Source organism: Cupressus sempervirens, chromosome 5 (assembly GCF_028749045.1).
Source record: "Cupressus sempervirens isolate cs-2001-9-10 chromosome 5, ASM2874904v1, whole genome shotgun sequence".
NCBI lineage: Eukaryota > Viridiplantae > Streptophyta > Pinopsida > Cupressales > Cupressaceae > Cupressus > Cupressus sempervirens.
The window spans coordinates 696,867,260-696,877,562 of record NC_143122.1 but is presented as its reverse complement, the minus strand read 5'-3'; the positions used below and the strand labels follow the sequence as shown (position 1 = coordinate 696,877,562).

General features: G+C 37.9%; 1 pseudogene; it reads right to left on the bottom strand.

Moving 5' to 3' along the window:
- Positions 1–907: 907 nt before the first annotated feature.
- LOC149557897 (putative beta-1,3-galactosyltransferase 3) overlaps positions 908–10,303 on the bottom strand; it is a 32,820-nt pseudogene continuing 23,424 nt past the window's right edge.

Here is a 10,303-nt window from a genome sequence, read left to right as displayed (position 1 = left end):
AAACTTCTACTACATGCAAAATACTTTCTAACATTTGCAACTTGTTAAATGGGCTATCCCTTAGCAATTCCATGCTAAGGACCCTTCTCTAAGCTAGAGACTTATCCCTTAAGTTTCTCATTTCCCTATGGTAAGGTATGCCTTGACTTTTAGGCCAATTAGTGACTCTTCCAAATACATTGTGACTTCCTACACCTTAGCTATCATACCTAGGTCTAATGACCCTTATTGATATAGAGCACACAACCTACTTTTGCTACTTGGTTCTTAAAACTCTAAGGGTACCCAAACCCACTTCAAGATGATGTCTTGGTTACCAGCCTTTTCCAAATGATGACCTTGACTTATCCCAGTGTACTCCACTCTCCTAAGGTCCTTCACTTTTCCTAGGGCTCTTGGCAAGCTTGGATCAAAATATGGCTTTAGGGACACTTGCCCCCAACTAGGCCAATTAAGGCAAAACAAGTAAAAAGGTTTCAAGATTTCAAACTTAGACTTGATTTAGCATTTCCAAGACTAAACCACCAGGATTCATGCACTTTCAAGGCCCCAACACCTTGAAAGGATCAATATGCCTAACTTAGGCCTAGAAATCCTAGTAGGTCAAAATTTAGTTTTCCTTGGAAAACTTCCAAACTTTCCAAAGTACAATACCAACTTATGACCTTTTCAAATACCTTTTACCTAGTTCTTGAAGACTCAATGAATTTTCAATTATCTTCAGATTAAAATATTACACAAATGTAAGAAATGTTAAATTTTTAAGATAGATATCAACTTTAAACAACATATAAAATGGCACTATCTTTTTATGTAGAATTACCCATATCAAATGAAAACAACAAATAAGTTCTACCCAAAAAAACAAACACTTGAACTATCTAAACAAATTATAACATAAAATATACTATTTAGATGAAACCATGAATGATGATAATGTACCTAGATTGGCATGCACGTCATCATCAACTTTAACATAGAATCAACATCCCATTTAGTGAGTGCTATAGAGAAGTAGATCTTGGTCTTTGTTGAGATTTGATGGTAGCCTTCAACATGTTTGAGTCTAAGGAAGTCATTATGCTCTGCATCTTCTTGTTCAATTGCATGATCCAAAATGCCACCTGGTGTAGCACTGTGCCCAATCACAAACCTTCTCACTATCCCCTTCTCCTCCTCCAACTTCTTCAGCTTTGTCCTTTCCATTCTCATTTCCCATTTCCCATTTTATTCGTGGGCTTCAAAGAAGACATAGTAATATTCAAATTTAAAAAATTACAATTGTTACAAGTGTTTTAATTAAGTATAGTTGTTGACCTTGTGGCATCCAAGTGTGTTAGATAGAATCATGTCATTTTCTACTACTAAAAGCACTGTTGATTCCCACCGCAACAAATGCTTTTTTGGCAAAATATTTATTTTCTTTCTCCACTCCATTCATCCTCATTCCACTCGCAACTCTTGCTACTCCTAATTCCATTTCCATTGAAGATATTGTCTTGCCTAATGACCTGCATCATTCATGCCACTTTATATTCTTCAAATGAATCTTAGAACTATCCATTACAATACCACTTATCCCAATAGATCCAGCTAATTTAAACTTCTCATACATTTATATATATCTTAGATGATAACACATCAAAATTCAATCTAGCATTATAAGATGGGTTTTATAAGTTTATGATTCAAAAATAAATTTGTTTCAGAATTTATCTAAAATAATTATAGATGAAAAATAAAATAAAAGATAAAAGCATGTTAGTCATAATATCATTATTGGTAACAATGTTCCAAATGCAAAGAATTATTTGTTTAAGCTTCTAACAATGATCAAGTGACTTATTGAATGGATTGATGAGTCTTGGAAACTTTTGCCATTATATCCTTGCTTTCACCAGTTTCAAGTTTCTAGTTACATGCACACAATCATGACTTTACATCACAAAGCATTCACATTCTAACAATTTTCATGTTCTTTCATTACATTTTGATCTAAACAACAAATTCTAAACTTTCACTTATTCAAATAACTAATCCAAAAATGGGTCCTATTAAAGAATCTAATATAAATTCAAATAATGTATCTAGATTCCAAACAAATCAAAACATAAAATCTATGATTTAAACTTATCTCATCACTTACACATAATAACAATACCCACCTTGTCATGTGAATAGTCTTGGGGGAGAGGTTGCAACATTGTATTTGGGTCAGGGAAAGTCCACATTTGGTATGCAAATAACATACCAATGCAAAAATAGGCAAGGTAGAGGAATACAATGAATTTGGAGGGAATGGTAGAAAGGGAAACTACAACTCTTCGTAGCTTCATTTGATCTTCTAAACACATAGATCTTTGCCAAAAGGTCCCAAGGCATTTAAGTCTATCTAAAGACCTACAAACTCCTTATTGCATACAAAATAACTCAAATTTCTCAAATTTGACCTTTGGTTCAATTTGGTATCCTGGCTTATAATGACACAAAGGATCCAATTGACCATTCTTTCTCTCTCACTTTCTCCCTATTCAATCTAATCAACCAACTAGATCTGCTCTACATTTTAATGTCTCAAGTATTGCCTTGTGGTTTGACTTGCGAACTTTCCAAAGAATCTTATTATGTGGTTTTCCACCATATATTATCAAGTGGACATTTTATGTGACAAAAAGGTTCAAATAATGAAGAATCTTCCTCTCTATTTGCTAATCCTCGAATAACCACAAGTTAGGGTTCTTCATAGAATATCATCTAAGCCATGTGTTGGTAACAATCACCACACCGATATGGTACTCTAAACCTTCACCATCTATAATTGAGTGATCAAATTTTTTTTTAGCTTGGACACAATGACACAAATAATAATCTATCCCTTCTTCATTGTCTTTAGGTGCAATAACAACAAAAACATGGCCTGCAGTGACCAATGTACAAAATGCAGTCATTAATTTAGAAAATACTTAGGTAAAAGTTATAAGTTACATATTGAAATTACAAAGATATATAAATATATATATTACCAAGTTGCACTAGATCAGACAAGTGGTCAAAGTCAATAGACGAATCTATCTCTACCATTTTTAGTGCTTGTGGGGGACGATAGGTGTCAATTGGGTCCAAAACTCGTATATTCCATTTGTCCACCCATTTAGTTGACTCATAGTCATCCCAATTTTCCTCTGCACATGATGGACAATAGCATGCCATTTTTTGTGTGTGGATACTCCATGAACTTGCATCAGAGCTTTTAAAAGAGTGCAACACACTTGATCTTGTTAGTGTGCAACAATCCTCATATGGTGCAATGTTAGTATTATCTATCAATCAAAAAAATTTATGAACTATAGACTAACCTTCCTTACCTAGACCCATTGTAGCGTTACACCACTGGATGATGGATTTTGCATCTATCAATATTGCTCCATTTTGTACTTTAGTTCTTCACAAGCTAAAGCTCTTTTGATGCATGCACTTGCACCATCATGCTCTCCCTTTCCATGACCAACCTCTATGAAATTCCACATATATTGAATTCTAGACAACCTTTGGATCCTGCTTAACCAATAGAACATTAGTGCATTCTTGAATTAAGATGCACAATTGTCTAACCAAATAATGTGCCAACGATATGGTATGCCCCTATTAGCAAAATCTCCATAAAATAGTTGAAAACAACCATGTACAAACTCCGTAGAATGTGATTGATCATCGTTGATGTAAAAATGGTACTCCCTCAAAATCTTCCTAACATCCTTTGCACTTGTAGGTGAATGGATGAGTGTTATGTGAACAAATATGGAAGCCTGTTGAGAAGTATAATACTTTTCTTGCACCTCATTTTGTGATTGTAGCGTGTAGTTCTCTGCAAATTCTATAACTAAAACAATGGTATCCAGTGGAAACATATCCGTGCACAACTTGAATTGAAAATCTAGCCATTGAGCTCTATGTGTATGCCTTGCATACTTGTAAATAATCTTTTCAAAAAAAATCTTCATGAACTCATACACTGGAATCTTTTCAATGACTAAATCACATCTTTTACCCTATTTCCCATCTTTTAGAGCATAAGTCACTGTCTTAAATTTTTTGTAATCTACTATTTCATTTCTAATTGCATGTGTACTATCCATATGTTCACAAGTTGATAAAAGTTGCAAAGAACCACAAAATAAGCATGTACCATCCAAGCATGATGTCTTGTAAAATTGTTGTTCATCCCCTATTTCACATAAAATTTTGGATATGAATTCCCTTGAAGATCTTGGTGGCTCATTCATGTCACAATCCTGCAAACCAAACTTAGAATGCAAAAACACACATATATGCCTAAAAACATCAAAATGGTTAGAAAATTCAATATGTATCCTACAACAAGAAGTTGTGCGTGTGTGATTTATCTTCACATAAAAAGGTTTACCCATCTCAAAAAATCTTTGACTTATTCTAATTTGAGTTTACATACCAATAAATTTTGCAAAAAATTGTGTTTGAGTTGAGTCCAAAAAATGTTTTGCATGTGGATCGTGATTTTGGCTACCAATCCTCCTTCTTAAAACATCTCTTTGATTAGGGGAAACATGTATTATTTTTCCAAAAATCTTCAATCAATGATTTCAAAGCTTCACTAATTTCTGTATTCTTTTGCAGTAGTCTACTGCTAAATGTCCATAACTCATTTTTTGTTGGATCTTCCAATCTCTCATGCCTTAGCATGGCTCTCTTTAGAGTATCTCTACCAATTTTTTATATTTTTCTTGTCTTTCTCATGAGTTGAGCTTTCTTCATTTGGGTACTTACTATTGTTGATGTAAGTACTCATCTTGTGATATTACTATCTTTGGTGCGTGATTTAGAACCCACTTTGTCATAAGCACTTATTAGATTCTTTACAATACTTTCTTCATTTGAATCGTCCATCGTTCTTAGCCCAAGAATCCTCATGATAGGCCTAAATTTTAAATTCCTCATCATTTCAAAAAATAATTTGTATTGACCTATAATATTTAATTCTTCAAAGAATAATCTCCACATACGATTAACTTTTCTTTGACAAGTACGCTTGCTAATCTTGTCAGGCATTGATTTCAAAATGTTAGTATCAATATGAATCAAATATTTTGGTCTTCTAAAATAAATTCTATAAGGTGTTATAATCTCTTCCATTCCCTCAACATTTTGAACATCAACATAAGGTTGAGTGTTTTGCATACCTTGAACCGAAGATGATGTGCTTTGGCAATACGATGCAAAAGATGAAATATCACCTACTTGATATGTTGACGTTGTACCTTCAACATAACATGATGGAGTGTGTACATCATTGGATATACAAATTAGCATCTCTTGAACATGAGAGGATGATATGACTCTAACATTGGAAGATGGTGTAGCTTCACAATTCAATTGTCTTCTTGAGCATAACAGTCTCATTCGTTCTCTTTGTCTTTCCAATTCTTTCTCTTTGTTTCTTTGTATCAATGGTTCTTGTTCCTCTTCGAAAGTCAATTCTTCATTATTGATTTGAAATTTTATTTGTTCACATAGTAGTTTCATTTTATCTCATTTAATTACCAAATTTTTCTCCCTCTCTCCCTTTCTTTGAATTTTTGGTTTCTTCCTTGGCATGATGATGATTTCTACATGTCAAACATTTGAATTACTTACAATTTGTAAATTACAAATCATTCAAATACATATAAAAAATTACAATTATTTCAATGAATACACAATATATATCAAACAACTTGCTAAATTTCTAACCATTTCCAAATAACAATTCTTTCAAACATACAAATTTCAAGGAATTCACTATATATTAAACATGTCAAATTATAATCAAATTTGTCTCTATATATCAACAAACAATATTTAAAAAGGACTACACTAACCTTTTCTATAGAAAGAATATTCAAAAAGCCTTCAAATAGCGTATCCAATGATTGAATTTGGTGTTTACTAGCTTCAAAAAGTCTTCAAATAGTGTTTGCTAACTTCCAACACCTTGAAACCCGTGTTTTCTATCAGAACAACATAATGCACAATAGACAAAAAGTAGAATATGGATTAGCAGGGACCCAAACTTGCTTTATGACCATTTTTTGGTGATTTCACATAGTTCTTAAGCACTATAGTGTGTACACACTATAAAGCATGTATGCACTATGTGAAAATAAATCTCTCCCTAGCCCACCATCCCCCATTCCCTACTCTCTCTCTCTCCCTACTCTCTCTCTCCTCTCCCATCCCCTACTCTCTCACACTCACTCTCCTCTTCCATCCCCTACTCTCTTTCTCACTCTCCCTCTCCTACTCCCTCTCCTATCACCTACTCTCTCTCACTCTCTCTCCCCCATCCCCTACTCACTCTCTCTCCTCTCCCATCCCCTACTCTCTCTCACTCTCTCTCTCTCCTCTCCCATCCCCTAGTCTCTCTCTTGCTCTCTCTCCTCTCCCATCCCCTACTCTCTCTTGCTCTCCCTCTCCCACTGCCTACTCTCTCTCCTATCCCTTACTCTCTTTCCTCTCCCATCCCCTACTCTCTCTCTCTCTCTCACTCTTTCTCTCCTACTCCCTCTCCCACCGCCTACTCTCTGTCACTCTCTCTCTCCCATCCCCTACTCTCTCTCACTCTCTCTCCTCTCCCATCCCCTACTCTCATTCTCTCTCCTTTCCCATACCCTACTCTCTCTCACTCTCTCTCCTCTCCCATCCCCTACTCTCTCTCCCTCTCCTACTCCCTTTCCCACCACCTACTCTCTCTCCCATCCCCTACTCTCTCTCTCTCTCTCTACCTCATACACTCTCATCCTCCTCCCTCTCTCTCTCGCTCTCCCTCTCCCACTCCCTCTCCCACCACCTACTCTCTCTCCCATCACCTACTCTCTCTCTCCCATCTCGTTCTCTCTCAATCACCCCCTAATCTCCCTCACACTTTCACACTCTCTCCCATCCCATACTCTCTCTTACACATGCTCCCATCCCCCCTCTCTCTCTCCCCCTCTCCCACTCCCTTTCCCACCACCTACTCTCTCTCTCCTCTCTCTCATCCCCTACTATCTCTCTTTCACACACACACTCCCATCCCCCCTATCTCTCCCTCTCCCACTCCCTCTCCCACCACCTACTATCTCTCTCTCTCTCTCTTTCTCTCTCTCTACTCTCTCTCCCATTCCCCACTCTCACTCTCTCTCTTTCATCCCCTACTCTCTTTCACACCCTCTCCCATCCCCTACTCTCACTCTCTCTCTCCTATTCCCTACTCCCTCTGCCACCCCTACTCTCTCTCTCTCTCTCTCACACACACACACACTCTCTCCCATCCCCTACTCTCACTCTCTCCCATATCGTACTCTCTCTCCCATCCCCTACTCTCTCTCTTACACACACTCCCATCCTCCCTCTCTCTCCCCCTCTCCCACTCCCTCTCCCACCACCTACTCTCTCTCTCACTCTCTCTCCCATCCCCTACTCTCTCTCTTCCCCCTCTCCCATCCCCTACTCTCTCTCTTTCATAGACACACACTCCCATCCCCCCTTCTCTCTCTCTCTCTCTCTCTCTCTCTCTCTCTCTCTCTCTCTCTCTCTCTCTCCCATCCCCTACTCTCTATATCTCTCACACACAATCCCATCCCCCCCCTCTCTCTTCCTCTCCCACTCCCTCTCCCACCACCTACTCTCTCTCTCACTCTCTCTTCCCCTCTCTACTCTCTCTCTCTCCCATCCCCTACTCTCTCTGCCACCCCTATTCTCTCTCACACTCTCTTATGCCCTACTCTCTCTTACACACACTCCCATCCCCCCTCCTCCTCTCCCACTCCCTCTCCCACTACCTACTCTCTCTCTCTCTCTCTCTCTTAGGCTACTCTCTCTCCCCTCTCTCATCCCCTATACTCTCTCCTTCACACACACACACACACACACACACACACTCCCATCTCCCCTCTATCTCCTCTCTCTCATCCCATACTCTCATTCTCTCTTTCTCTCTCTCTCACACACACTCCCATCCTCCTTTCTCTCTCACTCTCCCTCTCCCACTCTATCTCCCACCACCTACTCTCTCTCTCTCTCTCCCATCCCCTACTCTCAATGTATCTCTCTCATCATATACTCTCTCTCTCTACCACCCCTACTCTCTCTCTCTCTCTTCCTCTCTCTCCCATACCCTACTCTCTCTCCCCTCTCCCATCCCCTACTCTCTCTCCCCTCTCCCATCCCCTAATTTCTCTTTTCCACTCCTACTCTCTCTCACACTCTCTCCCATGCCCTAATCTCTCGCACCCACACTCCCATCCTCCTCTCTCTCTCTCTCTCTCTCTCCCTCTCTCTCTCCCTCTCTCACTCCCTCTCCCACTACCTACTTTCTCTCTCTACCATCCTCTACTCTCAACCTCTCTCTCCCATCCCGTACTCTCGCTACCACCCCTACTCTCTCTCACACTTCCTCTCTCTCCCATCCCCTACTCTCAATCTCTCTCTCCCATCCTATATTCTTTCTTTGCCACCCCTACTCTCTCTCTCTCTCACTTTCTCTCTCTCCCATCTGCTACTCTCTCTTTCCCCTCTCCTATTCCCTACTCTCTCTCTCTCTCTCTCACACACCCATCCCTCCTCCTCTCTATCTCTCTCACTCTCGCTCTACCTCTCTCCTTCCCTCTTTATGTATTATTTAGGTCTCAATAGTACATGTGTACTAAAGCATGCATGCACTATTAAGACTTAAATTTAAAAAGCTTAAAATAGCATGTGTGCACTATAGTGCACACACGCTATTCAAATCTTTGCATTCTACCAAGCCTAAGGTTTGGCTTTGCCTTAGGGATCCAACCCAAAGGTTTGGAGTCTATAAACTGGTTTGAGACGTGTTTTGCTGCAAACATACAAAAAATAATTTATTTTTCTTATGTACTCTCCTTCAAGTTTCCTCATGGTTGAGCATCGATAAAATTAGTTTACATGACATTGTAGGTCTCCATGTTAGCTATATAACCATATAATTTATTTTTTATTTGAACTATTTCAAGCCTTTCATCTATAATTTCTTTTGAATGTATATCCATTTTTTGTCAAAAACCAACATGTATTAATTGGGCTGTAGATTTTAGCTCGTTCATTAGATTTTGCAACAACTTAGTTTTTTAGAAACTAGACTCCATTCTATACACTTTGACAAAAAAAGAGTTTTGATTTTAGATTAGTTTTCAGTCATTTCGAGGGGGAGCACATAGATATTTCATGTTTTTGGGATGTGTCTAATTAAAAAGTTCATTAGAAAAAATACACATTATAAAATTACCCAAAAAAATTGGGATAAACTACATAGTGTTAGGTAACTTTTGACAAGAGTGATTAAAGAACTTCAAAAAAAAGCTAAAATTTTAGGGGGGGCCACACTTTGTACTGTGTTATGTTTTTTTGGAATAAATAGTACCACTTTCTGTGGCCCCTTTTTTTGAGGACCTAAAACTAAACCATTTTGAAAAATAATTAGTAGTTTAGAAACTAGATTCAAAGGACTACTACTTTTGTTTTTGTCATATCTTAAAATTTTGAGCGTAACTATCTTCAAATTCTTGTTGAAGTTCAAAAATTGTTGATTTTAGAAAAAAATGTGTCCACTTATACTCCCCTTTTGGCACCACAACTTGGTGCACTTACCCCATGATGAGAAGGAGAGGATTGCAAGGTTTTCCTAAGGGAAGTTGTATAAGTCATATGGGTGATAGGGGAAGAGTCAATGCACAAAAAGCTTTACAAACAAAACTTTAATTCTTAGTGTCATTCATATGCATTGTATGGGGTCTAGGAGTGTACCCAGTCATACATTTGACATTCAATGATGTTGAACTCTATCCATACAATCTGTATGGGTACAAGACAACATTTCCAATATTTCTATATAGCCCATATAAGCATAGGACAACATTCACTTTCACAACATATAAAAGAAAAACACTTTGTGTGTACGAGAAGGACAAGAAGGGAATGTCATACAATGTACAAAGACCTCTTGTATTTTTACATATCATACAAATTGTATGAATGATACACAACATGCCAATGACATGAGGTAGGACAAAACTAACAAAGACATGCAAAGGAAAAAATATATATATTGTATAAGAAGTAGAGGTGTGAGCGTGGTGAATGCTACTAGGGGTGGAAACCATAATAAAAAATTTAGCATTAGAAGAAACAAAAAGTAATATGTATGAGAGCCATATGAAGAAGAAGGATAACATGGAATAGAAGGGAGATGATGATTGGTATTTAGATGGAAGTTTGCAGAGAGGAGAAT